We start from the raw sequence: 23,876 nt of genomic DNA, 5'->3' as shown, positions 1-23,876 counted from the left end.
GGGTTGTAGGTCATTTAGGAGTCATCTTAGAATTCTGCTTACCACAGGAGTAATATTCTTTTAATCCCAGGAAGATTTAGAACTAGAACATAAATCCTTATGAGTTATGTGTTTTGATTTTTTTTGCTTTAAGAAGTCTGTATCTTTTGTATTTAAGTACTCGCAATGTTTCAGAAAATGTGTCTAATTGGACTAACAAGTTAGTCTTATAATTACCATCTAAAACAATAATTGTACAATAGATTTAGGCAGATGCATTAAGTTGAAACATACTAGTGATGCAGGACAAGGGGGAGACTAAGCCCTGCACCTAGAGAAGAAGAGGGTCCTTTGGCGCAGAGTGCATAAAGAATTCAACACACATGCCAAAGTTAGAGTCAAAAGAAAAATTTATCAGAAAAGGGATAAGAGTGAAAGGGACAGAGAGAGACAGTGAGACAGAATAAAGGCACTGAGAGGGACCCTGTGTGTTCAGGGAATCCAGTTTATATATCATTCTTTAGTCCCTGTGAGTTATAGTTTAAAAGATTTTGTTAACCTATTTCCTTTGATATGAACATACAGTGAGGAAGGGGAAGAGTATGTAATATGAAAAGGTAAGAATATGTAGAGTGAAAGGCCTGCTGGAAATTCCCAGCCTTTAATCCATAGGTTCCCTTATGGTTTTAGCCATAAGGAATGACTCTGTTAGTTCCCGTTTCCCCTTCACAGGTGTGGGAAATGGGTTGTTAGCAATCCCAGTAGAAATCTCTTTGTTCTGAAGGTGTCTTTCTGGCCTGGCTGCAGGGCTGATCAGCTTATTGCAGTCTCTGATTGTAGCTTGATTAACATTTTTAACTATCTTGCCTCCTCTCTACATTACTAGGATCTTCAATTTTGAGATGATCGAATAATGAGCCTTCCTTACAATTATTGTACCAGAATTCCAAGTCTGTGCTCTTTATAACGTTGGGCTTTTCTGAGTTGAAGGGATACTATTTCTGACTTCTTCCATCTGCTCAGAGAAATCTATAATCTTCACTGAAGTTGTAGTTAACTTTTACAGCCTTGATTAGATTCTTAACTTTTAAATCTGTTTTTATCCTAATATCTGGTATCTATTTCTTGGACTTATAAAATAAATTAAGCACTCTAGAAGTAATTTAATAAGACCATGGCAAATAGTCAACCTGTATAGTTGCAAGGGATTTTATTCTACCATTTCCTGCTCCATGCCAAAAACTCCCAACGAACACTCAAAGATGCCAACTACAAAAACAAATGACAGTTTGTTCATATCTATATATATAATCTCCTGTTTGTTCTCATAGTTCTGTTTCTCTAGAGAACCATGAATAATGTACCCTATTTGGCAAATGAGAAATCCAAGACTAAGAGAGATTAATGCTCCCAAGTTCACACAGATGCACACAGATGCAACATCAGTATCCAAATGCAGATTATCTGACTGTACAATCCATGCTCTTAACCATTACATAAAAGTTGTGCCAAAATCATCAGACCATGAGCCCATCATGTTTCAGACATTCCCTATCAGACATTGCCTATCACTGTGGAGAAGTTTGGGTAAGTTCTCCAGCACCTGAAAAATAGCAATAAATAATTTAAGAGACCCTTCATAGTAGAACATCCAGAAGAAGCAAACTTAATCGTACCAGGAGAGTTACCTAACCAGAGGCTCTATCGCCACCACCAGAAGAAGACCTTCTAGTCATCTTATATTGTAGTCTTTTGAAGAAGAAACCTGGGGCTTCTGTCAGCAATACTCACTAAAAATAAGCAACCATATCATTGTATCTCCATTTTACAGCCCCAGTGCAATGGATTAGGTTCAGATTTTCTTCTTATTTCTGTGATTTCAGAGTCATCAACATGATAAAGTCGAAGAGTACAATCTCTTGTGACAGTCTTATTTTGAATCAAAATGTGAAGCCAAATTTGGGCAGAGATAAAACAATGAAGAAAACTAGCAGATTTTGTTTCTTGTCCCTTCCAATTCCAGCACTTATGGAGCCACCCTGTCTGAAATGAAAACAAACTCCCTAAAAGGAACATTCTCCTGCACCAATACTCTAATTTATTATAGTTCAAAAATGAGCTGACTTTAAATAAAGATGACACACCTGAGCAAGCTGCTCTTGGACTGTCACTTTTTTCTCACTAATTTTAGGAGAGCCCCAAAAGCCCTTAGGCATAGTTGCTGAGAAATTCTAACTTTAACTACAAATTGTGTATTATAATTGGCAGATGGGAAAGCTAGAACACTAATCTGTTTCAGGAAATGAGGCTCCAGCTTTTGGTTTCATGCAAGAGGTGCTGGTTGCTGCTTTTAGAATTCAGACCACAGCTCATCTCTGCATCCAGCTCCATTGACAGGATGGTCCAGCAGTCATACACAAGGATGAATGTATAGAAATGTATAGAAATGAAAGTCATAGAAATCACTTTAATTCAAGCCTTCCCTATGTGAAGGAGATGCAACTATATGAAACTTGAAGATTGAAATTTCTCCACCCAGCCCAAGACCTAAAGAAATAACCCCTTCACAATGAGAGAACTCTTAATAGCTCTGGTAAGTGGAGTTCAAACAACCTGTGGCTGCCCCCAATTCCGCCTCATTCAAATAGACACAACTTTAGTTTGTTTAAAGGGCAAAAAAACATAGCATGGAAAGCTTTGATAATAAAAATTATAACCCTCAACAAATTGGATATAGGAGAAACATACCTCAACATATTAAAAGGCCATATACAACAAACCCACAGCTAACATCATACTTAACATTGAAAGACTGAAAGTTTTTCTTCTAACATCAGGGACAATAGAAAGATGCCCACTCTCACCACATTTATTCAGCATAGTACTGGAAGCCCTAGCTAGAGCAACTAGGCAAGACAAAGAAATAAAGACTTCCAAATTGGAAAGGAATAAGTAAAATTGTCATGATTTGTTGATGATATGATCTTGTTTATAGAAAATTTTTAAAGCCTCCACCAAAGAAACATTGGAACTAATCCAAGAATTCAATAGAGTTGTAAAATGTCAAATTCATATACAGAAATCAGTTGCATTTCCATACAACTAACAGTGAAATGTCTGAAAAATAAACAACCCCATTCACAATAATATCAAAAACAATAAAAAGAATACTTTAACCAAGGAAGTGAAAGAACAGTACAAGGAAAACCACAAGGCTTTGTTAAATAAAATCAAATAAGACACAAACAAATTGAAAAGCATCCCATGTTCATGGATCAAAAGAATTAGCATTGTTAAATGTCCATACTACTCAAAGTTATCTTTAGATTGAATGCAATGCCTATTAAAATTCCAATGACATTTTTCACAGAAATTTTAAAAAATTATAAAATTTGTATGGAACCACAAAAGACTCCAAATAGGGAAAGTAATCCTGAGAAAAAAGAACAAAGCCAGAAGCATCACACTTTCTGATTTCAAACTACACTGCAAAGCTATAGTACTTAAAACAGTATGGTACTGGTATAAAAATAGATATATAGACCAATGGAACAAAATTGAAAGCCCGGAAATAAACCCTCACATATACAGTCAGCTAATATTTGACAAGGGGGCAAGAACACCCAAAGGGGAAAGGAGAGTCTCTTCAACATATGGTATTAGGAAAACTGGATAACCACATGCAGAAAAATAAAATTAGACTTTATGTTATACTACTCACAAAAATTAACTTCAAATGGTTTAAATACTTAAACATAAGACCTGATGCCATAATACTACTAGAAGAAAACATAGAGAAGAAACTTGATGTTGGTCTTTGCAATGATTTTTTGGATATGACATCAAAAGCACAAGGAAGAAAAGTAGAAATCAATAAGTGAGACTACATCAAACTAAAAAGTTCTTCACAGCAAAAGAAACAACAAAATGAGAAGTCATCTTACAGAATGAGAGAAAATATTTGCAAATCATATATCAGATGAGGGGTTAATATCCAAAATATATAAAGAATTCATACAACTTAATAACAAGAAAATCCAAACAAATTTATTAAAAACTAAGCAGAGGAACCAAATAGACATTATTCCAAAGAAGACATCCAAAGGCAAACAGGTACATTAAAAAATACTCAACAACTCTAATTGTCAGGGAAATTTAAATTAAAACAACAGTAAGATATCACCTTATGCCTCTTAAATGGCTATCACCAAGAAGTCAAGAGATAACAAGTGTGTAGAGAAAAGAGAACAGTTATGCACTACTGGAGAAAATGTAAACAGTCAGCATGGAGAATAGTATGGAGGTTCCTCAAAAAATTAAAAATAGAACTGTTATATAATCCAGAAATTCCGCTTCTGGATATATATCCAAAGGAAATGAAAACAGGATATCAAAAAGATATCTAGAGTTTGGAGAAACCCTGAAGGAAAGAGTGGTCCTAGCCCCATATGGGGGCTTGCCAGCCATGGGAAGAGGAGTTCCCAAAAACTCTGACTATAAAAATCAGAAGAGCTATGAAGAGAAACATGGGATAGTGAGAGACATCCCCAGAACTCTCCTCTTGAAACAACAATAAGCCGAACATTTAAAACTCAACAAAATCACCCAACCTGCAGACCAGCATGTCTGAGCATGTGACCTGCTACCACACGTAAAACTACTGGAGTGTGGTGGTAGACTGAGAGAAACAAAGAAATTGATTCTCACAGTAAGAGGAGGGGGGAGTTGTGGCGAGTTCCCTGAACAGCACTTCCAGGGAGAGCTGTGAGCTCCACAGGGCTGACGGCAGCGCCCAAGCATCAGAGCAGAAAGCAGAGAAGTTGGGATGGCAGAGAATCGGGGATGGTAGAGAAACAACAGTGAATTATTACTATCCATGGTTGCAACATGCTAGGCTGAGCCACAGTCCCTATGTCCTAACCCACGACACTCCAAGACAGAACACCACAGGACCTCAGGGGAATCTGAGCAAACGGTACCAAAACTGTAGCTAACACTGACAGGGACTGAGACTGAGGGTAGTGAACGTGATTAAATATTTATCAGAAAATAAAAAGACATTTTTAAAGCTTTATATAAAGAAGGGATCTAAGAGGCTTAGACATCACCTACTGGAAATCAAAAGAAAAGCACCTTCTTTTCAACAGGCTAAAGAGAGACATTTATATAATAAATCTTTTTTCTGAAAAAAAAAACAGTAAAATACACTTTTTTTTCCATTAATGCCCAGGTGGAGAAACAATCCATTAAAAACCATGAACAACCCAGGGGACAAGGCATTTCAGAAAGAAAGAGAAAATTCTCCAGAAAATAAGCTTACAGACATAGAAATTTGTAACTTAAAGGACAGAGAATTCAGGATGGTACTTCTGAAAAAACTCACTGAGTTCCGAAACAATTAATATAACAATTTCATGAATAACAAAAACAACTAGATAAGAAGAATGAGTTCTTTAGCAAAGAGATTGAAACCCTCAAAAGGAACTGAATAGAACTTCTGGAGATGAAGAACACACTGCAAGAGATGAAAAATGAAATAGCAAGCTTGGGAAATAGAGTCGACCAAATGGAAGAAAGGATCAGTGATATCAAAGAAAGGAATCTTAAAAAATATTCAGAAGGAAGAAGAGAGAAACTGAAGAATGAAAAAGAATGAAAGAGAAATATAAGAACTAGCTGATACCATCAGGAGAGGAAACATAAGAATAATGGGCATAATCGAAGGCTAGGAAAAGGAGCAGGAACTAAAACACATTTTCAGACAAATAGTGGATGAGAATTTCCTAAATCTCAGGAATGAGCTGGAGCTTGGAATTCAAGAAGTCAACAGAACACCCAATTATCTCAACCCCAAAAGGCCTTCATCAAGACACATTATATTAAAAATATCAAAAATTGACGACAAAGAAAGAACTCCCAGGGCACCCAAGGAAAAGAAGATGGTAACCTATAAAGGAAAACCCATTAGATTATTGTCCGACTTCTCAGCATAAGCCGTACAAACCAGAAAAGAGTGGAATAATTATTCAAACTATTAAATGAAAGGAACTACATAGGTATTATGTAGTTCCTTTCATTTAATAGTTTGAATAATTATTTCATTTAATAGTTTGAATAATTATGTAGCCAAGAATCATGTATCCAACAAAGCTCTCCTTTAGATATGAAGGAGAAATCAAAACCTTTCCAGACATACAAAAATTGAGGGAAGTTTCCACCATGAGGCCTGCACTACAGGAAATACAGAAAGGGGTCAGCTCACCTAAAAACAAAATAACGAGAAAAAAAAATACATAATTAGGAGTAAACTGACTATCAGGAAAGTAGGAGAGGAGTGTAACCCTTACTAAGAACAGGGCATTTAAGCTTAAATAATAAGAAGTGAATTGATATAGGAAGATAGTAATGAATGTTCAGCATACATAGGGACAAACTGAGATAACAATGACTGAAAAGGGGAGGATTCAAAGATCCAAATTCTCAAAAGGGGAATGGACATCAGACACACACAGAAGAAAACGTACGACTGTATATATACAACTATCTTTTTCGTATTCGTAATGTAACCACACACCAAAGATTCAGAACCAAAGTAGATAACATAAAACAAGAAGGACCATGGAGAAAACCCACAAAAACCAAGCAAAATAAAGAAAACAGAAACACAAGGACAAGGAAACATTGGAAACACCGAACTACCAGAAAACAAAAGATAAAATGGCTATAAGAAGACCTCATATTTCAATAATCGCTCTAAATGTAAATGGACTGAACTCACCAATAAAAAGGCATGAAGTTGTAGAATGGATCAAAAAAACAAAACCCAACCATACACTGCCTCTAGGAGACACTTCTTAGATCCAAACACAAATATAAATTCAAAGTGAAAGGGTGAAAAATGATATTTCGAGCAAATGGCATTCTGAGGAAAGCAGGAGTAGTGGTACTAATATCAGATGAAATAAATTTTACAATAAAAAAGGTAAAGAAAGATACTGAGGGACACTTCATAATGATAAAGTGTATCATGTACCAAAAAGACATAACACTTAGTAATATCGATGCACTCAATCAGGGAGCCCTGAAATATGTAAAGCAATTACTAACAGAACTAAAGAGAGAAACAGACGAAAACACTATCATAGTAGGGGATTTAAATACCCCACTGTCAGATATGGACAGATTATCGAAACAGAAAATCAATACAGAAATAATATCCTGAAATGACATCTTAGACATAATTGGACATAATTGACATTTACAGAGCCTTCCATCCAAAAACAGCTGCTTATACATTCTTCTCTAGTGCACACATAACATTCACAAGATTGAACACATACTGAGACACAGAGAGCCTCAACCAAGATAAGAGGGTTGAAATCATACCAACCATGTTCTCTGATCATAATGCTTTGAAACTAGACATTAAATGCAGAAAGAAATCAAGAAGAACCACAAATACATGGAGATTAAACAACATGTTACTGAAGAATAACTGAGTTAGAGAAGAAATAAAAAGAGAGATGAAGAGATACATAGAAATGAATGATAATGATAGTACAACATATCAAAACTTTTGGGACAAGGAAAAGTGGTCATAAGAGGAAAGTTCATATCATGATAGGTCTATCTCCAAAAACAAGAATAAGCCCAAATAAACAACCTAATGCTTCATCTTAAAAAACTAGAAAAGGAAGAACAAATGAAGCCTAAAGTCACCAGAAGGAAAGAAATTGTCAAAATTAGAACAGAAATAAATAAAATTGAAAAAAAATAGAAAAAATAAATGCAACACAAAGTTGGTTCTTTGAGTTTAATAAAATTGACAAACCCCTGGCTAGACTCACTAAAGACAAAAGAGAAAGGACACAAATAAACAAAATCAGGGATGAAAGAGGAGAAATTACGTCTGACATCGCAGAAGTACAAAGGATCATACAAGAATACTGTGAAAAAGTATATAACACCAAATTTAATAACCTAGAAGAAATGGACCAGTACTTAGAAACATACAATCTTCCAAGACTGAATGAAGAAGAACTGAAAAATCTAAATAGACCCATCAGCAGTATGGAAGTTGAAACAATCATTAAAAACCTACCAAAACGTAAAAGTCCAGGACCAGATGGCTTCACCAGTGAATTCTACCAAACATTCAAAGATTTAATACCAATTCTCCTCAACCTCTTCCAAAAAATCAAAGAGAAGGCAATACTTCCCAACTCATTTTATGAAGCCAATATTACTCTGATACCAAAATCTGGAAAACTACAACCAATATCTCTCATGAACACTGATGCAAAAATCCTAAATAAGATACTAGCGAACCGAATACAGCAATATGTTAAAAAGATTATACACCACGATTAAGTGAGCTTCATCCCAAGGCAGAGGAATGGTTCGACATACACAAATCAATTAATGTGATGCACTACATGAACAAATTAAAAAATAAATATTATATGATCATATCAATAGATGCAGAAAAAGCCTTCGACAAGATACAGCATCCATTTATGTTCAAAACACTTAAAAGTCGGTATAAAAGGGAAGTACCTTAAAATAATAAAGGCCATCTATGACAAACCCTCAGCCAACATTATCCTTAATGGTGAAAAAGTGAAAACCTTCTCTCCAAGATCAGGAACAAGGCAAGGCTGTCCACTATCGCCACTGTTATTTAATATAAAAATGGAAGTCCTAGTGAGTGCAATCAGCCAAGAGAAACATATAAACGGCATCCAAATAGGAAACAAAGAAGTCAAACTGTCACTATTTGCAGATGACATGATTCTCTATATAGAAAACCCTAAAGATTCCATAAGAACACTACCAGAAATAATAAGCAAATACAGTAAATCTCTGGATACAAAATCAACGTTCAAAAATCTATAGTATTTCTATATTCTAATAATGAAGTGTCAGAAAAAGAAGTAGAAAAAAATTCCTTTTGCAATCGTATCAAAAATAATAAAATACCTAGAAATAAATTGAAAGAAACAAGTGAAGAATCTATATAATGAAAACTATTAAAGATCCTATTAAAAGAAATTGAAGAGGATACAAAGAAATGGAAAGATATTTCGTGTTTTTGGATTGGAAGAATCAACATAGTTAAAATGACCATATTATCTAAAGCATTATTCCGATTTAATGCAATCTCCATCAAAATCTCATCAGGATTTTTTAAAGAAATAGAACAAAAAATCATCAGATTTTTATGGAAGCACACAAGACCCCGAATTGCCAAAGCCATTCTGAGAAAAAAGAATGAGATTGGAAGCATCACTCTGTCCAACTTCAAAATATACTATAAAGCCATAGTAATCAAAACAGTATGGTATTGGCAACAAAACAGACACACAGACCAGTGGATCAGAATCGAGAGTCCAGAAGTAAATCCATCTTTATATGAGCAAATAATTTTGCATAAAGAAGCCAAAAACAATCAGTGGAGAAGGGAAAGCCTCTTCAATAAATGGTGCTGGGAAAACTGGAAAGCCACCTGCAAAAGAATGAAACTACACTGTTGTCTATCACCACACACCAAAATAAACTCAAAATGGATTAAGGAAATAAATATAAGACCTGAAACAATAAAATGCATGGAAGAAAACATAGGAAAGAACCTTAAACTTAAAGAGGATTTTATGAATTTGACCTCAAAAGCAAGGGAAGTAAAAGCTAAATAAATGAATGAGACTACATCAATCTGAAAAGCATCTGCTTTGCAAAAGAAACCATCAACAAGGTAAAGAGGCAACCATCTCAATGGGAAAATATATTTGCAAACAACACCTCCGAAAAGGGCCTAATATCCAAAATATACAAAGAACTCATACAACTCAATGACAACAACAACAACAACAACAAAAAAAAAACAATCTAATCAAAAAATAGGCAGAGGACATGAACAGACACTTCTCCCTAGAGGACATACAAATGGCCAACAAATATTTGAAAAGATGCTCAACATCACTAGCTATTAGGGAAATGCAAATCAAAACCACAATGAGATATCATCTTACACCAGTTAGAATCACTATAATCAACAGTAAAAGTAATAACAAATGTTAGAGAGGATGCGGAGAAAAAGGAACCCTCATACACTGCTGGTGGGACTGCAAATTGGTACAGTCACTATGGAAAGCAGTATGGAGGTTCCTCAAAAAGCTAAGAATTGATCTACCATATGATCCAGCAATCTCTCTACCGGGTATTTATCCCAAAGATTTGAAAATCCATATCGGAAAAGGTATTTGTACACCGATGTTCATAACAGCATTATTCACAGTGGCCAGGACATGGAAGCAACCGATGTGTCCTATGATAGATGATTGGCTAAAGAAGCTGTGGTGCATATATACAATGGAATATTACTCAGCTATCAGAAGAGATGAAATACTGCCACTGTGACAACATGGATGGACCTTGAGATAATCATGCTAAGCGAAATAAGCCAGACAGAAAAAGTTGAAAATCACATGATATCACTTATATGTGGGATATAACCTAAAAGCAACAAATGAACAGGATAAACAAACAGAGACTCATGGACATGGACAATTTTTTAGTGGTTACCAGAGAGTAAGGTATAGGGTAGGAGGCAGCAGGCAGACAGGGTAAATGGTGTCAAATATAGGGAGGTAGGGGGAGGGTAAAGTAGATAAAGGGGATCAAATATATGGTAGCTGAAGGAAACTGGACTTTGGGTGGTAAACACACAATAGAATATAGAGATGTCAAATTATAATGTACATCTGAAAATTATATAATTGTATTAACCAATGTTACCCCAATAGTTAATTAAAAAATAAATAAATGCAAATAAAAAATAAATAAAAATTAAAAATTAAAATTAAAAAAAAGAACAATACTGAGGAACATTTCATATTGATAAATGGAATCATGCACCAAGAAGACATAATACTTATTAATATCTATGTTCCCAATCAGGGAGCCCTGAAATATGTAAAGCAGTTACTAACATATCCAAAGAGAAACAGACCAAAACAGTATCATAGTAAGAGACCTAAATAGCACACTGTCGGATATGAACAGATCATTCAAACAGAAAATCAATAAGGAAATAACATCCTTAAATATCAAATTAGACCAACTGGCCATAATTGACGTTTACAGAACCTTCCATCCAAAAATAGCTGCTTATACATTCTTCTCTAGTGCACATGGAACATTCTCAAGAATCAACCACATATTAAGACACAGAGATAACCTCAACAAATATAAGCGGTTTGAAATCATACCAATCATTTTCTCTGATCATAATGCTTTGAAACTAGAGATCAACTGCAAAAAGAAAGCAGGAAGAATACATGGAGATTAAACAACACACTACTGAAGAAGGACATGGAAGCCACTGAAGTGGCCCATGATAGATATCTGGTTAAAGAAGCTATGGTACATATATACAATGAAATATTACTCAGCCATAAGTAGAGATGAAATACTGCCATTTGCAACAACATGGATGGACTTCGAAATAATCATGCTAAGCGAAATGATTCAGACAGAAAAAGTTGAAAATCACATGATATCACTTATATGTGGGATATAAACCTAACAACAATAAACGAACAGAAGAAGAAAACAGAGACTCATGGACATGGACAATAGACTAGTGGTCACCAGAGGGTAGGGTGGAGAGGGGAACAGAGCAGTAGATGGGATAAAGGGGGTCAAATATGTGTTGACAGAAAGAAATCTAATTACGGGAGGTAAACAGACAGTGTAAATATATATATATATATATATATATATATATATATATATATATATATATATGCTTTACTGTTAAAGTGTACAGCTGAAACTTATGGATTTCATTAACCAATGTCACCATAAAAAAAGAAATTAATTAATTTAAAAAAGATATCTACACTCTGATATTTATTGCAGCATTATTCATAGTAGCCAGATATGGAAACAACCCTAAGTATCTGCCAATAGATGAATGGATAAAGAAGTTGTGAGATTTACATATACATATAAAATGGATATTATTCAGTCATAAATAAGTATGAAACCCTATTTCTGAATGGATGAACATTGAGATAAGAGTCAAAAAAATATACGATATTACTTATACATGGAATCTAAAAAAATAAATAAATAAACTCATAGAAACAGAGAACAGATTGTTCGTTACCAGAGGTCGAGTAAATGAGTAAACATGGCCAAAAGGTACAAACTTCCAGTTATAAGATGAATAAGTTCTGGGAATCTAATGTATGCCATCGTGATTATAGTTAAATACTGTATGATATATTTGAAAGTTGTTAAGAGAGTAAGTCTTAAAAGTTCTCATCACAAAAAAGTAAACTGTAAACGTGATTGATGAATATGTTAACCAACTTTATTGTGGTAATCATTTTGCAATATGTATACGTATATATCAAAATCATTATATTGTATACCTTAAACTTGCACATATGATCTAGCAATCCCTCTACTGGATATTTACCTGAAATACTTGAAAACACATATCCAAAAAGATATTTGCACATCAATGTTCATAGCAGCTTTATTCACAGTAGCAAGGACATGGAAGCAACTGAAATGTCCTACAATAGATGATTGGCTAAAGAATCGGTGGTACAAATATACAATGAAATATTACTCAGCCATCAGAAGAAATGAAATACTGCCATTTGCGACAACATGGATGGAACTCAAGATAATCATACTTAGTGAAATAAGCCAGACAGAAAAAGTTGAAAATCACATGATGTCACTTATATGTGGGATATAAACCTAAACGCAACAAATGAGCAGGACAAACAAACAGAGACTCATGGACATGGACTATAGGCTAGTGCTTGCCAGAGGGTAGTGTTGGGGGATGTGGTAGGAGGTAGACAGAGTAAAGGGTGTCAAATATAAGGGTCTAGGGGGAAGGTGAAGTACGTAAAGGGGATCAAATATATGGTAGGCGAAGGAAACTGGACTTTGGGTGGTAAACACACAATATAGATGTTAAATTATAATGTACACCTGAAAATTATATAATTATATTAACGAATGTTACCCCAACAAACTTAATATAAATAAATAAATAAATAAATAAATAAATAAATAAATAAATAAATAGAGATGAAAGATTTATAAACAAAAGAAATATTATGCTTCATTCCTTTTTGGAGGCGGGCGTGTCACAAATTTTTAATTTGTTAAACAAAAAATGCCATATCTGCAATGTACCGTAAAGCAAAGCACAATGAAAATAGGTTGGCCTATACATACATTTTATATCATCACTCTTATCTGCCGAGTAACAACTCTATAAAATATTGGTTTATCATTTTGTGCCTGGACACATGCTGATGTAAATGACTGAGTCGTGTATGTTACTGCATCCTTGTGACGTGGGAAAAATTTTTTTTGTTAATATTCTTTTATTAGTTTCAAGTATACAGTACATAAGTTACATATTTATATAGTTTATAAAATGATCCCCTAATTACCTTTTCTCTCCTCCGACTCTCCACCTAGCCATTGCATCAAAGCTAATCACATTTCCTATGCCATGCTCCCCATCCCCATGACCATCTATCAACTGCTAACTTGTACTTCTTTAACTCTTCACCCCTTGCCCCCAGGTCCCCAATCTACCTCCTCTCTGGCCATCACCAGATTGTCTTCTATATTTGTGAATCTGTCTTTTATTAGTTTGTTCTTTTCGTTCCTTAGATTCCACATATAAGTGAAATCATATGGTATTTATCTTTCTCTGACTTATTTCATTCAGCATAATAGCCTCTAGATCCATCTATGTTGTTGTAAATGGTAAGATTTCATTTTTTAATGGCTGAATAATATTTCATTGTATATATGAGCCATAACTTCTTAAATTGTCCATTGATGGCCATTTTGATTGCTTCCATATCTTGATTATTGTAAATTGTGCTGCCATGAATATAGGGGTGCATATATCTTTCTGAATTATTATTTTGGTTTTCTTTGGATAACTACCTAGAAGTGCAATTTCTGGGTCAAAAAGTATATATCCATTTTTATTCCTTTTGAGAAACCTCCAGACTGTTTTCTATAGTGGCTGCACCAATTTGCAATCCCACCAACAGTATATAAGAGTTCTCATTTGTTCCATATAAATATTAGGATCATCTTTTCTAGCCCTCTAAAAAATGCTATTGGTATTTTGATAGGGATGGCATTGAATCTATTAATTGCTTTGGGTAGTATGGCCATTTTAATGATGTTGATTCTTCCTACCCATGAACATGGTATATGCTTCCATTTATTTGTATCTTCTTCAATTTCTTTTTTCAATGACTTATAATTTTCTGAAAACAGGTCTTTTACCTCCTTGATTTATTTGATTCTCAGGTATTTTATAGTTTTTGATGCAATCATAAATGGGATTGTTTTCTTAATTTCCTTTTCTGAAAGTTCATCATTGGTGTATAAAAATGCCACTGACTTCTGAATATTTATTTTGTAACCTGCTACTTTACTGAATTCATTGATCAGTACTAACAGTCTTTTGGTGGAATCTTTAGAGTTCTCTATGTATAGTATCATGTCATCAGCAAATAATGAGAGTTTTATTTCTTCCTTTCAAATTCGGATGCCTTTTATTTCTCTTTCTTGTCATATTGCTGTGACAAAGACTTCCAATACAATGTTGAAGAGGAGTGGTGAAAGTAGGCACCCTTGTTTTGTTCCTGAACTTAAAGAAAATGCTTTCCCCATTGAGTATGATGTGCGCTGTAGGTTTGTCATACATGGCCTTTATTAAGTTGAGGTATGTTCCCCCTATTCCCACTTTGCTGAGAGTTTTTAACATTAATAGATGCTTGATTTTGTCAAATGCTTTTTTTGCATCTATTAATATGATCATATGTTTTTTATCTTTCAACTTGTTAATCTGGTGTTTCACATTAATTGATTTGTGGCTATTGTACCAACCTTGCATCCCAGGAATAAATACATCTTGATCATGATGTGTGATATTTTTAATGTATTGCTGAATTTGGTTTGCTAATATTTTGTTGAGGATTTTTGCATCAATGTTCATAAGATATATATATATATATATATATATATATATATATATATATATATATATATATATATATTACCTATAGTTTTCTTTTTTTGTAACGTCTTTAGTTTATTAATCAAAATAATGGTGGCCTCACAAAAGGAGTTAGGAAGCCTTCCCTCTTCTTGAATTTTTTGGAATAGTTTGAGAAGAAAAGGTGATAATTGTTCTTTGAATGTTTGGTAAAATTCACCTATGAAACCATCTGGTCCAGGACTTTTGTTTTGGGGGAGGTTTTTGATTACTGATTCTATTTCATTGGTGATAATCGGTTGTTTCAGATTTTCTGTTTCTTCTTGACTCAATCCTAGGAGATTGTTTGTTTCTAGGAATGTGTCCATTTCTTCCAGATTGTCCAATTTGTTGGCATATTATTACACATAGTATTTTCTTATGATCCTTTGTACTTCTGTGGGGTCCATAGGTATTTCTCCTTTTTCATTTCTGATTTTATTTATTTGTATTCTCTCTCTTTTTTCCTTGATGAGTCTGGTTAAGGGTCTGCCCATTTTGTTTTTGCTTTCAAAGAACCAGCTCTTGGTTTCATTAATTTTTTGTATTGTTTTTTTTTGTTTCTATTTCATTTATTTCTGCTCTGACCTTTTTTATTTCCTTCCTTCTACTCACTTTGGACTTTGTTTGCTGTTCTTTTTCTAGTTCTTTTAAGTGTAAGGTTAGATTGCTTATTTGAACTTTTTGTTTGTTTGTTTCTTGAGGTAGGCCTGTATTGTTATAAATTTTCCTCTTAGGACTGCTTTCACCATGTCCCATAGATATGAGTCATTGTGCTTTCATTTTCATTTGTCTCTTGGCATCTTTTGATTTTGATTTCTTCCTTGATCTCATTGTTAACCCACTCTTTATTTAGAAGCACATTATTTAGCCTCTATATATTTGTCTATTTTCCAGTTTTTTCTTGTAGGCGGTTTCTAGTTTCTTTCTGTTGTGATTGGAGAAGACAGTTGATATGATTTCAATCTTCTTAAATTTACTGATACTTGCTTGTGGCTTAACATGTGGTCTATACTGAAAAACGATCCATATGCACTTAAGAAGAATATATATTGTGCTGTTTTGGAGTGAAATGCTCTGAAAATATCTGTTAAATCCATCTGGTCTAGTATGTCTCTTAGTGCCTTTTATTTTCTTCTTGATTTTCTGTCTAGAAGATTTGTCTATGGGAGTCAATGGGGTATTAAAGTCCCCTACTGTAGGTATATTACTGCTGATCTCACCTTTCATGTCGGTCAATAATTGCTTTATGTATGTAGGTGCTCCTATGTTGATGTATTGATCCCTTTATCATTAAGTAATACCCTTCTTTTTCAATTATTATAGCCTTTATTTTAAAGTCTACTTTGTCTGATATAAGTATTGTTACCTCAGCTTCTTTTTCATTTCCATTCGCATGGAATATCTTTTTCCATACCTTTACTTTCAGTCTGTGAGTATCATTTGATCTGAAGTGGGCCTCTTGTAGACAGCATAAGCATGGGTTTTGTTTTCTTATCTATTCGGCTACTCTTTGTCTTTTGATGGAGCATTTAATCCATTTACATTTAAAGTGATTATTGATAGGTACATAGTTATTGCCATTTTATTGTTTGTATTTATTTGTTTTGTTTTTTTGACCCCCCTCCTTTTTTTTTTTACAGAAGTCCCTTTAACATTTCTTGTAATGCTGGCATGTTGGTAATGAATATCTTAAACTTTTCTCTGTCTGGGAAGCTCTTTATCTCACCTTTTATTTTAAATGAAAATTTTGCTGGGTAGAGTATTCATGGTTGTAGATTCTTATTTTTCATAACTTTGAATATTTCTTGCAGTCCTTCTGGCCTGCAAGTTTTTGTCTAAAAATCAGCAGACATTCTTATGGGGGTGCCCTTGTAAGTAACTAGCTGCCTTTCTCTTGCTGTCTTTGACCTTTGGCATTTTAATTATGATGTGTCTTGGTGTTGGTCTGTTTGAATTCCTCTTGTTTGGGACTCTTTTTGTTTCCTGGACTTATGTATCTAATTTCTTTGCCATGTTAGGGAAATTTTCTGTCATTATTTCTTCAAATAAATTCTCAATCCCTTGCTCTCTCTCTTCTCTTTCAGGTATTCCTTAGATGCAGATATTATTACATTTCATGTTGTCCCAGAGTTCTCTTAAACTATCCTCATTTTTTAAAATTCTTTTTTTCTTTTTGCTGTTCCAGTCTGGTGTTTTCTGCTGCCTTTTGTTCTAGTTTGCTCATTCGATCTGGTTTGTCCAATCTACTGTTGAATCTTTCTAGTGCATTCTTCATTTCAGTTATTGTATTTTTCATTTCTGTCTGGTTCTTTTTTATGATTGCTATGTCCTTTTTAATGCTTTCTATCTCTCTGTTGAGGTTCTCATTGAGCTCATGCATTCTCTCCCTAAGTTCTTTGAGCATCCTTATAACCATTATTTTGAACTCTTTCTCTGGTAGGTTGCTTGCCTCTATTTCATTTAGCTTATTTTTTGGAGTTTTCTCCTGTCGTTTCTTTGTTTTCTCATTTTATTAGTCTCTCTGTGTTCATTTCTATAGGAAGATTTGTTTCGTCTCTCAGCCTTGTTCAGATGGCCTTATGTGGTGACATTGGTTAACAAAATCCGGTAAGTTTCAGCTGTACATTTTAACAGTAAGGCATATATATATATTGACATGATGTGTTCACATCCCAGTGTTAGGTTTCTTTCTGTCACCACATAACCGATCCCTTATACCCAATCTACCACCCTTCCCCGCTCCGCCCTAGCCTCAGGTAACCACTAGTCTATTCTCCGTGTCCATGAGTCTCTGTTTGTTTGTCCTGCTCATTTGTTGCTTTTAGGTTTATATTCCACTTGTAAGTGATATCATCTGATTTTCAACTTTTTTGTCTGTCTAATTTTGCTTAGCATGATTATCTTGAGGTTCATCCATGTTGTTGCAAATGGCAGTATTTCATCTCTTCTTATGGCTGAGTAATATTTCTATATATGTACCAAAACTGCTTTATCAAATCATCTATTGAAGGACACATCATTTGCTTCCATGACCTGGCTATTGTGAATAATGCTGCTATGAACATTGGTATGCAAATATCTTTTCTGATATTAGTTTTCAAGTTTTGGGGGTAAGTAGAGAGATTGCTGGCTCAAATGGTAGATCAATTCTTAGTTTTCTGAGGAACCTCCACACTGTTTTCCATAGTGGCTATACAAATTTGCGGTCTCACCAGCAGTGTATGAGGGTTCCCTTTTCTCTGCATCCTCTCCAACATTTGTTATTACTTGTCCTGTTGATTATAGCTATTCTAACAGGTATGAGATGATATCTCGTTGTGGTTTTGATTTGCATTTCCTTAATAGTTAGCGATGTTGAGCATCTTTTCAAATATTTGTTGGCCATTTGTATGTCTTTTAGGGAGAAGTGTCTGTTCAGGTCCTCTGCTTATATTTTGATTGGATTGTTTGTTTTTTTGTTCTTATGGAGTTGTATGAGTTCGGTGTATATTTTGGATATTAGGCCCTTATCAAAGACGTTGCTGGCAAATACATTTTCCCATTCAGATGGTTATCTCTTTACCTTATTGACAATTTCTTTTGCTGAGCAGAAGCTTTTTAGTTTGATATAGTCCCATTCATTTATTTCAGCTTTTACTTCCCTTGCTTTGGGGTCAAATTCATAAAATCCTCTTTAAGTGCAAGGTACTTGAGTTTAGTTCCTATGTTTTCTTCTATGCATTTTAGTGTTTCAGGTCTTATATTCAGGTCCTTAATCAATTTTGAGTTAATTTTGGTGTGTGGTGATAAACAATTGTCTAGTTTCATTCTTTTGCACGTGACTTTCCAGTGTTCCCAACACCGTTTATTGAAGGGGCTTTCCTTCCTTCACTGTATGTTTTTGGCCTTTTTGTTGAAAATTATTTGCCCATATAAATATGGGTTTATTTCTGGACTCTTGATTCTGTTCCACTGGTCCGTGTGTCTGTTTTGTATAATTTGAAGTCAGATAGAGTGATGCCTCCAGCCGTGATCCTTTTTCTCTAGGATGGCTTTGGCAATTTGGGGTCTTGTGTGCTTCCAAGCAAATCTGATGATTTTTTGTTCTATTTCCTTAAAAAATGCTGATGAGATTTTGATGAAGAATGCATTAAATCTGTATAAGGCGGTAGGTAATAAGGTCATTTTAACTATGCTGATTCTTCCGATCTAAGAACACGGAATATCCTTCCATTTTTTGTATCTTCTTCGATTTCTTTTAATAAGGTCTTGTAGTTTTCATTATATAGATCCTTCACATGTTTTGTTACCTTTATTCCTAGGTATTTTATTCTTTTTGTTGCAATTGCAAAAGGAATTATTTTTTCTACTTCTTTTTCTGACACTTCATTTTAAAGTATAGGAATGCTATGGATTTTTGAACATTGATTTTGTATCCAGAAAGATTATTGTATTTGCTTATTGTTTCTAGTAGTGCTCTTGAGGAGTCTTTAGAGTTTTCTATGTAGAGAATCAAGTCATCTGCAAATAGTGACAGTTTGAATTCTTCGTTTCCTATTTGGAGGCCATTTATATCTTTCTTTTGTCTGGTTACATTCTCTAAGACCTCCAATGTTATATTGAATAACAGTGGCAATATCTGATGGCCTTGCCTTCCTCCTGATCTTTGAGGGAAGGTTTTTAGTTTTTCATCATTAAGTGTAATGTTGGCTGAGGGTTTCTCATAGATGGCATTTATTATGTTGAAGTGCTTGCCTTCTATAGTGATTTTGTTAAGTGTTTTGATCATAATTGGATGCTGTATCTTGTTGAAGGCTTTTTCTGCATCTATTGATATAATCATATGATTCTTATGTTTCTGATTTCTTTATATGGTATATCACATTAATTGGTTTTGCGTATGTTGAACCATCCCTGTGTCTTTTGGATGAAGCCTACTTGATCATGGTGTATAATCTTTTTAATATGTTGCTGTATTCACTTCTCTAGTATCTTATTTAGAATTTTTGCATCTGTGTTCATGAGAGATATTGGTCTTTGGTTTCCTTTTTTAGTGTTATCTTTGCCAAGTGTTGGTACCTGGGTATTATTGGCCTCATAAAATGAGCTGGGAACTATTGCCTGGTCTTCGATTTTTCGGAAGTGTTTTAGGAGAATAGGTATTAAATTATCTTTGATTTTTTGGTAGAATTCACTGATGAAGCCATCTGGTCCTGGACATTTACTTTTTGGTAAGTTTTTGATAATTATTTCAATTTCCATACTGCTGAACGGTCTATTTAGATTTTCTAGTTCTTCTTGATTCAGTCTAGGAAGGTTGTGTTTTTCTAAGGACTAGTCCATTTCTTCTAGGTTATTAAATTTGGTGTTATATACTTTTTCATAGAGTTCTTGTATGATCCTTTGTATTTCTGCAGTGTCTATAATAATTCCTCCTCTTTCGTGCCTGATTTTGTTTATTTGTGTCCTTTCACTTTTTCCTTTAGGGAGTCTAGCCAAGGGTTTTTCAATTTTATTAACCTTTTCAAAGAACCTGCTTTTTGTTGCATTTAATTTTTTCTATTTATTTTTGTTTTCTATTTCATTTATTTCTGCTCTAATTTTGATTATTTGTTTTGTTCTACTGACTTTTGGCTATATTTCTTCTTTTCTTTCTAGTTTCTTAAGATGAAGAGTTAGGTTGTTTATTTGGGCTCATTTTTTTGTTTTAGGAGATAGGCCCGTAATGATATGACCTTTCCTCTTATGACCACTTTTGCCATGTTCCAAAAGTGTTGATATGTTGTACTATTATTGCCATTCGTTTCTATGTATCTCTTGATCTCTCTTTTTATTTTTTCTCTGATCCAATTATTTTTTAGTAGTGTGTTGTTTAATTTCTATGTATTCGTGGTTCTTCTTGATTTCTTTTTTGCAGTTGATCTCTAGTTTCAAAGCATTATGATCAGAGAATATGGTTGCTATGATTTCAACCCTCTTATCTTTGTTGAGGCTATCTTTGTGTCCCAGTACGTGGTCAATTCTTGAGAATATTCCATGTGCACTAGAGAAGAATGTACAAGCAGCTGTTTTCGGATGGAAGGCTCTGTAAATGTCAATTATGTCCTGTTGGACTAATGTGTCATTTAAGGATGTTATTTCCTTACAGAATTTTTGTTCGGATGATCTGTCCATATCCGACAGTGGGGTATTTAAGTCCCCTACTACGACACTGTTTTGGTCTGTTTCTCCCTTTAGTTCTGTTTGTAATTGCTTTACATATTTCAGGGCTCCTCGATTGGGAGCATAGATATTAATACGTGTCATGTCTTCTTGGTGCATGATTTCCTTTATCAGTATGAAGTGTCCTTTCATATCTTTCTTTACTTTTTTTATTTTGAAGTCTATTTCGACTGATATTAGTACTGCTACTATAGCTTTTCTCAGAATGCCATTTGCTTGAAATATCATTTTCCACCCTTTTACTTTGAGTCTATATTTGTCTTGGAGCTGAGATGTGTCACCTGGAGGCAGCATGTGGTTGGGTTTTGTTTTTTGATCCAATCTGCAACTCTGTGCTTTTTTATTGTTGAGTTCAGTCCATTTACATTTAGAGCGATTATTGAAATATGAGGTCTTCTTAGAGCCATTTTATCTTTTGTTTTCTGGTAGCTCGGTGTTTCTAATGTTTTCTTGTCCTTGTGTGTCTGTTTTCTTTATATTGGTTTGCTTTTGTGGGTTTTCCCTCTGGTTCTTCTTGTTTTATGTTATATATTTCAATTCTGAATATTTTGTGTGCTTACCGTGATGAATATGTAATGGATACTTATATACATACATACATATATAACATACATACATACATACATATATAACATACATACATACATACATACATACATATACAAATGTATATATATACACACACATACAGTCGTCCATTTTCTTCTGTGCGTACCTTATCTTCTTTCCTCTTGGTGAATTTGGATGTTTGAATTTTCTCCTTTTCAGTCATTGTTGTCTCAATTTGTCCCTATGTATGCTGAATGTTCATTACTATCTTGCTATAGCAAATCTCTTTTTATTGTTTAAGCTTTTACTGCTCTGTTCTTAGTAAGGATTGTACTCCTCTGCTTCTATTTGTCTGATAGTCACCTTACTCTTAATTATGTTTTTTTTGTCATTTTGTTCTTAGGTGAGCTGACCCCTTTCAGTATTTCCTGTAGTGCAGGCCTCATAGTGGAGAATATCCTCAATTTTTTGTAAATCTGGAAAGGTCTTTATTTCTCCTTCATATGTAAAGGAGATCTTAGCTGGATACATTATTCTTGGCTAGTAGTTCCTTTCATTTAATAGTTTGAATATTAATTCCACTCCTTTCTGACTTTAAGGTTTGTGCTGTGAACTCTAAGGATAATCTAATGAGTTTTCCTTTATAGGTTACCATCTTCTTTTCCCTGGCTGCCCTGACAATTCTTTCTTTGTCATTGATTTTTGATAATTTTAATACAATGTGTCTTGAAGAAGGCTTTTCTGGGTTGAGATAATTAGGTGTTCTGTTGTCTTCTTGAATTCAAGCTCTAGCTCATTCCTTAGATTTGGGAAATTCTCGTCAACTACTTGTATGGAAATGCTTTCTAATCCCTGCTCCTTTTCTTCTTCTTTGAGAATGTCCATTATTCTTATGTTTCCTCTGGTTATGACATCAACTAGTTATTGTATTTCTCTTTCATTCTTTTTCATTCTTGGTTTTTCTCTTCTTCCTTCTGATTTATTTCTAGATTTCTGTCTTTAATATCACTGATCCTTTCCTCCATTTGGTCAACTCTATTTCCTAAGCTTGGTATTTCATTTTTTATCTCTTGCAGTGTGTTCTCATCTCCAGACATTCTATTTGGTTCTTTTTGAGGGTTTCAATCTCCTTGCTAAAGAACTCATTCTGCTCATCTAGTTGTTTTTTCATTTCCTTAAATTGTTGATATGAATCATTTTGGATCTCACTGAGTGTTTTCAAAAGTACCATCCTGCATTCTCTGTCATTTAAGTTGCATATTTCTATGACCGTATGCTTATTTTCTGGAGATTTTTCTTTTTCTTTCAGAGCTGCCCTGTCACCTTGGTTGCTCATGGTGTTTAGTGGACTATTTCTCTGCCTGGCATTAATGGAAATTAATTCTGCTTTTTTCCAGAAAGATGATTCATTATATAAAGGTCTCTCTTTAGCTTGCTGCAAAGAAGGTACTTTTCTTTTGGTTTCTTGTAGGTGATGTCTAAGCCTCTTGGTTTCCTGCTTTGTATAAAGTCTTAATAATGCCCTTTTTTTCTTATTGATATTCAATCATGCTTGCTACCCTCAGTCAGTCCCTGTCAGTGTCAGCGACAGTTTTGGTAGAGTTTGTTCAGGTTCCCTTGGGGCTCCGCGGTGTTTGGTCTCGAACTATATGGAAGGAGGGGCCCTCTAGGTTGTGGCATTGAGACTGCGGCTCAGCCTAGCATTTTGCAACCATGGCTGGTAATAATTCACTGTTGTTTCTCTGCCATCCCCACTTCTCTGCCTTCTGCCCTGATGCTTGGGCACTGCCACTGAACCTGTGGAGCTCACAGCTCTCCCTGGCAGGTTTGTTCAGGGAACTCACCACTACTTCTCCCCTCCTCCCTTCCTCTTCCTCTTACAGGGAGCTCTGGTTGTGAGAAGCGGCTTTTTTGTTTCTTCCAGTCTACCGCCTGACTTTCGGGGGTTCTGACATGTGTTAGGTCTTATGCGCACGTCCCATGCTCAGATGTGCTGGTCTGCAGGTTTGGTGATATTTGTTGAGTTTTAGATGTTCAACTTATTGTT

This window comes from Pteropus medius, unplaced genomic scaffold (genome assembly GCF_902729225.1).
Source record: "Pteropus medius unplaced genomic scaffold, Ma_sr-lr_union100, whole genome shotgun sequence".
NCBI classification, from domain to species: Eukaryota; Metazoa; Chordata; class Mammalia; order Chiroptera; family Pteropodidae; genus Pteropus; species Pteropus medius.
The sequence above is the reverse complement of the archived record's forward strand: the minus strand, read 5'-3'. Positions refer to the sequence as shown.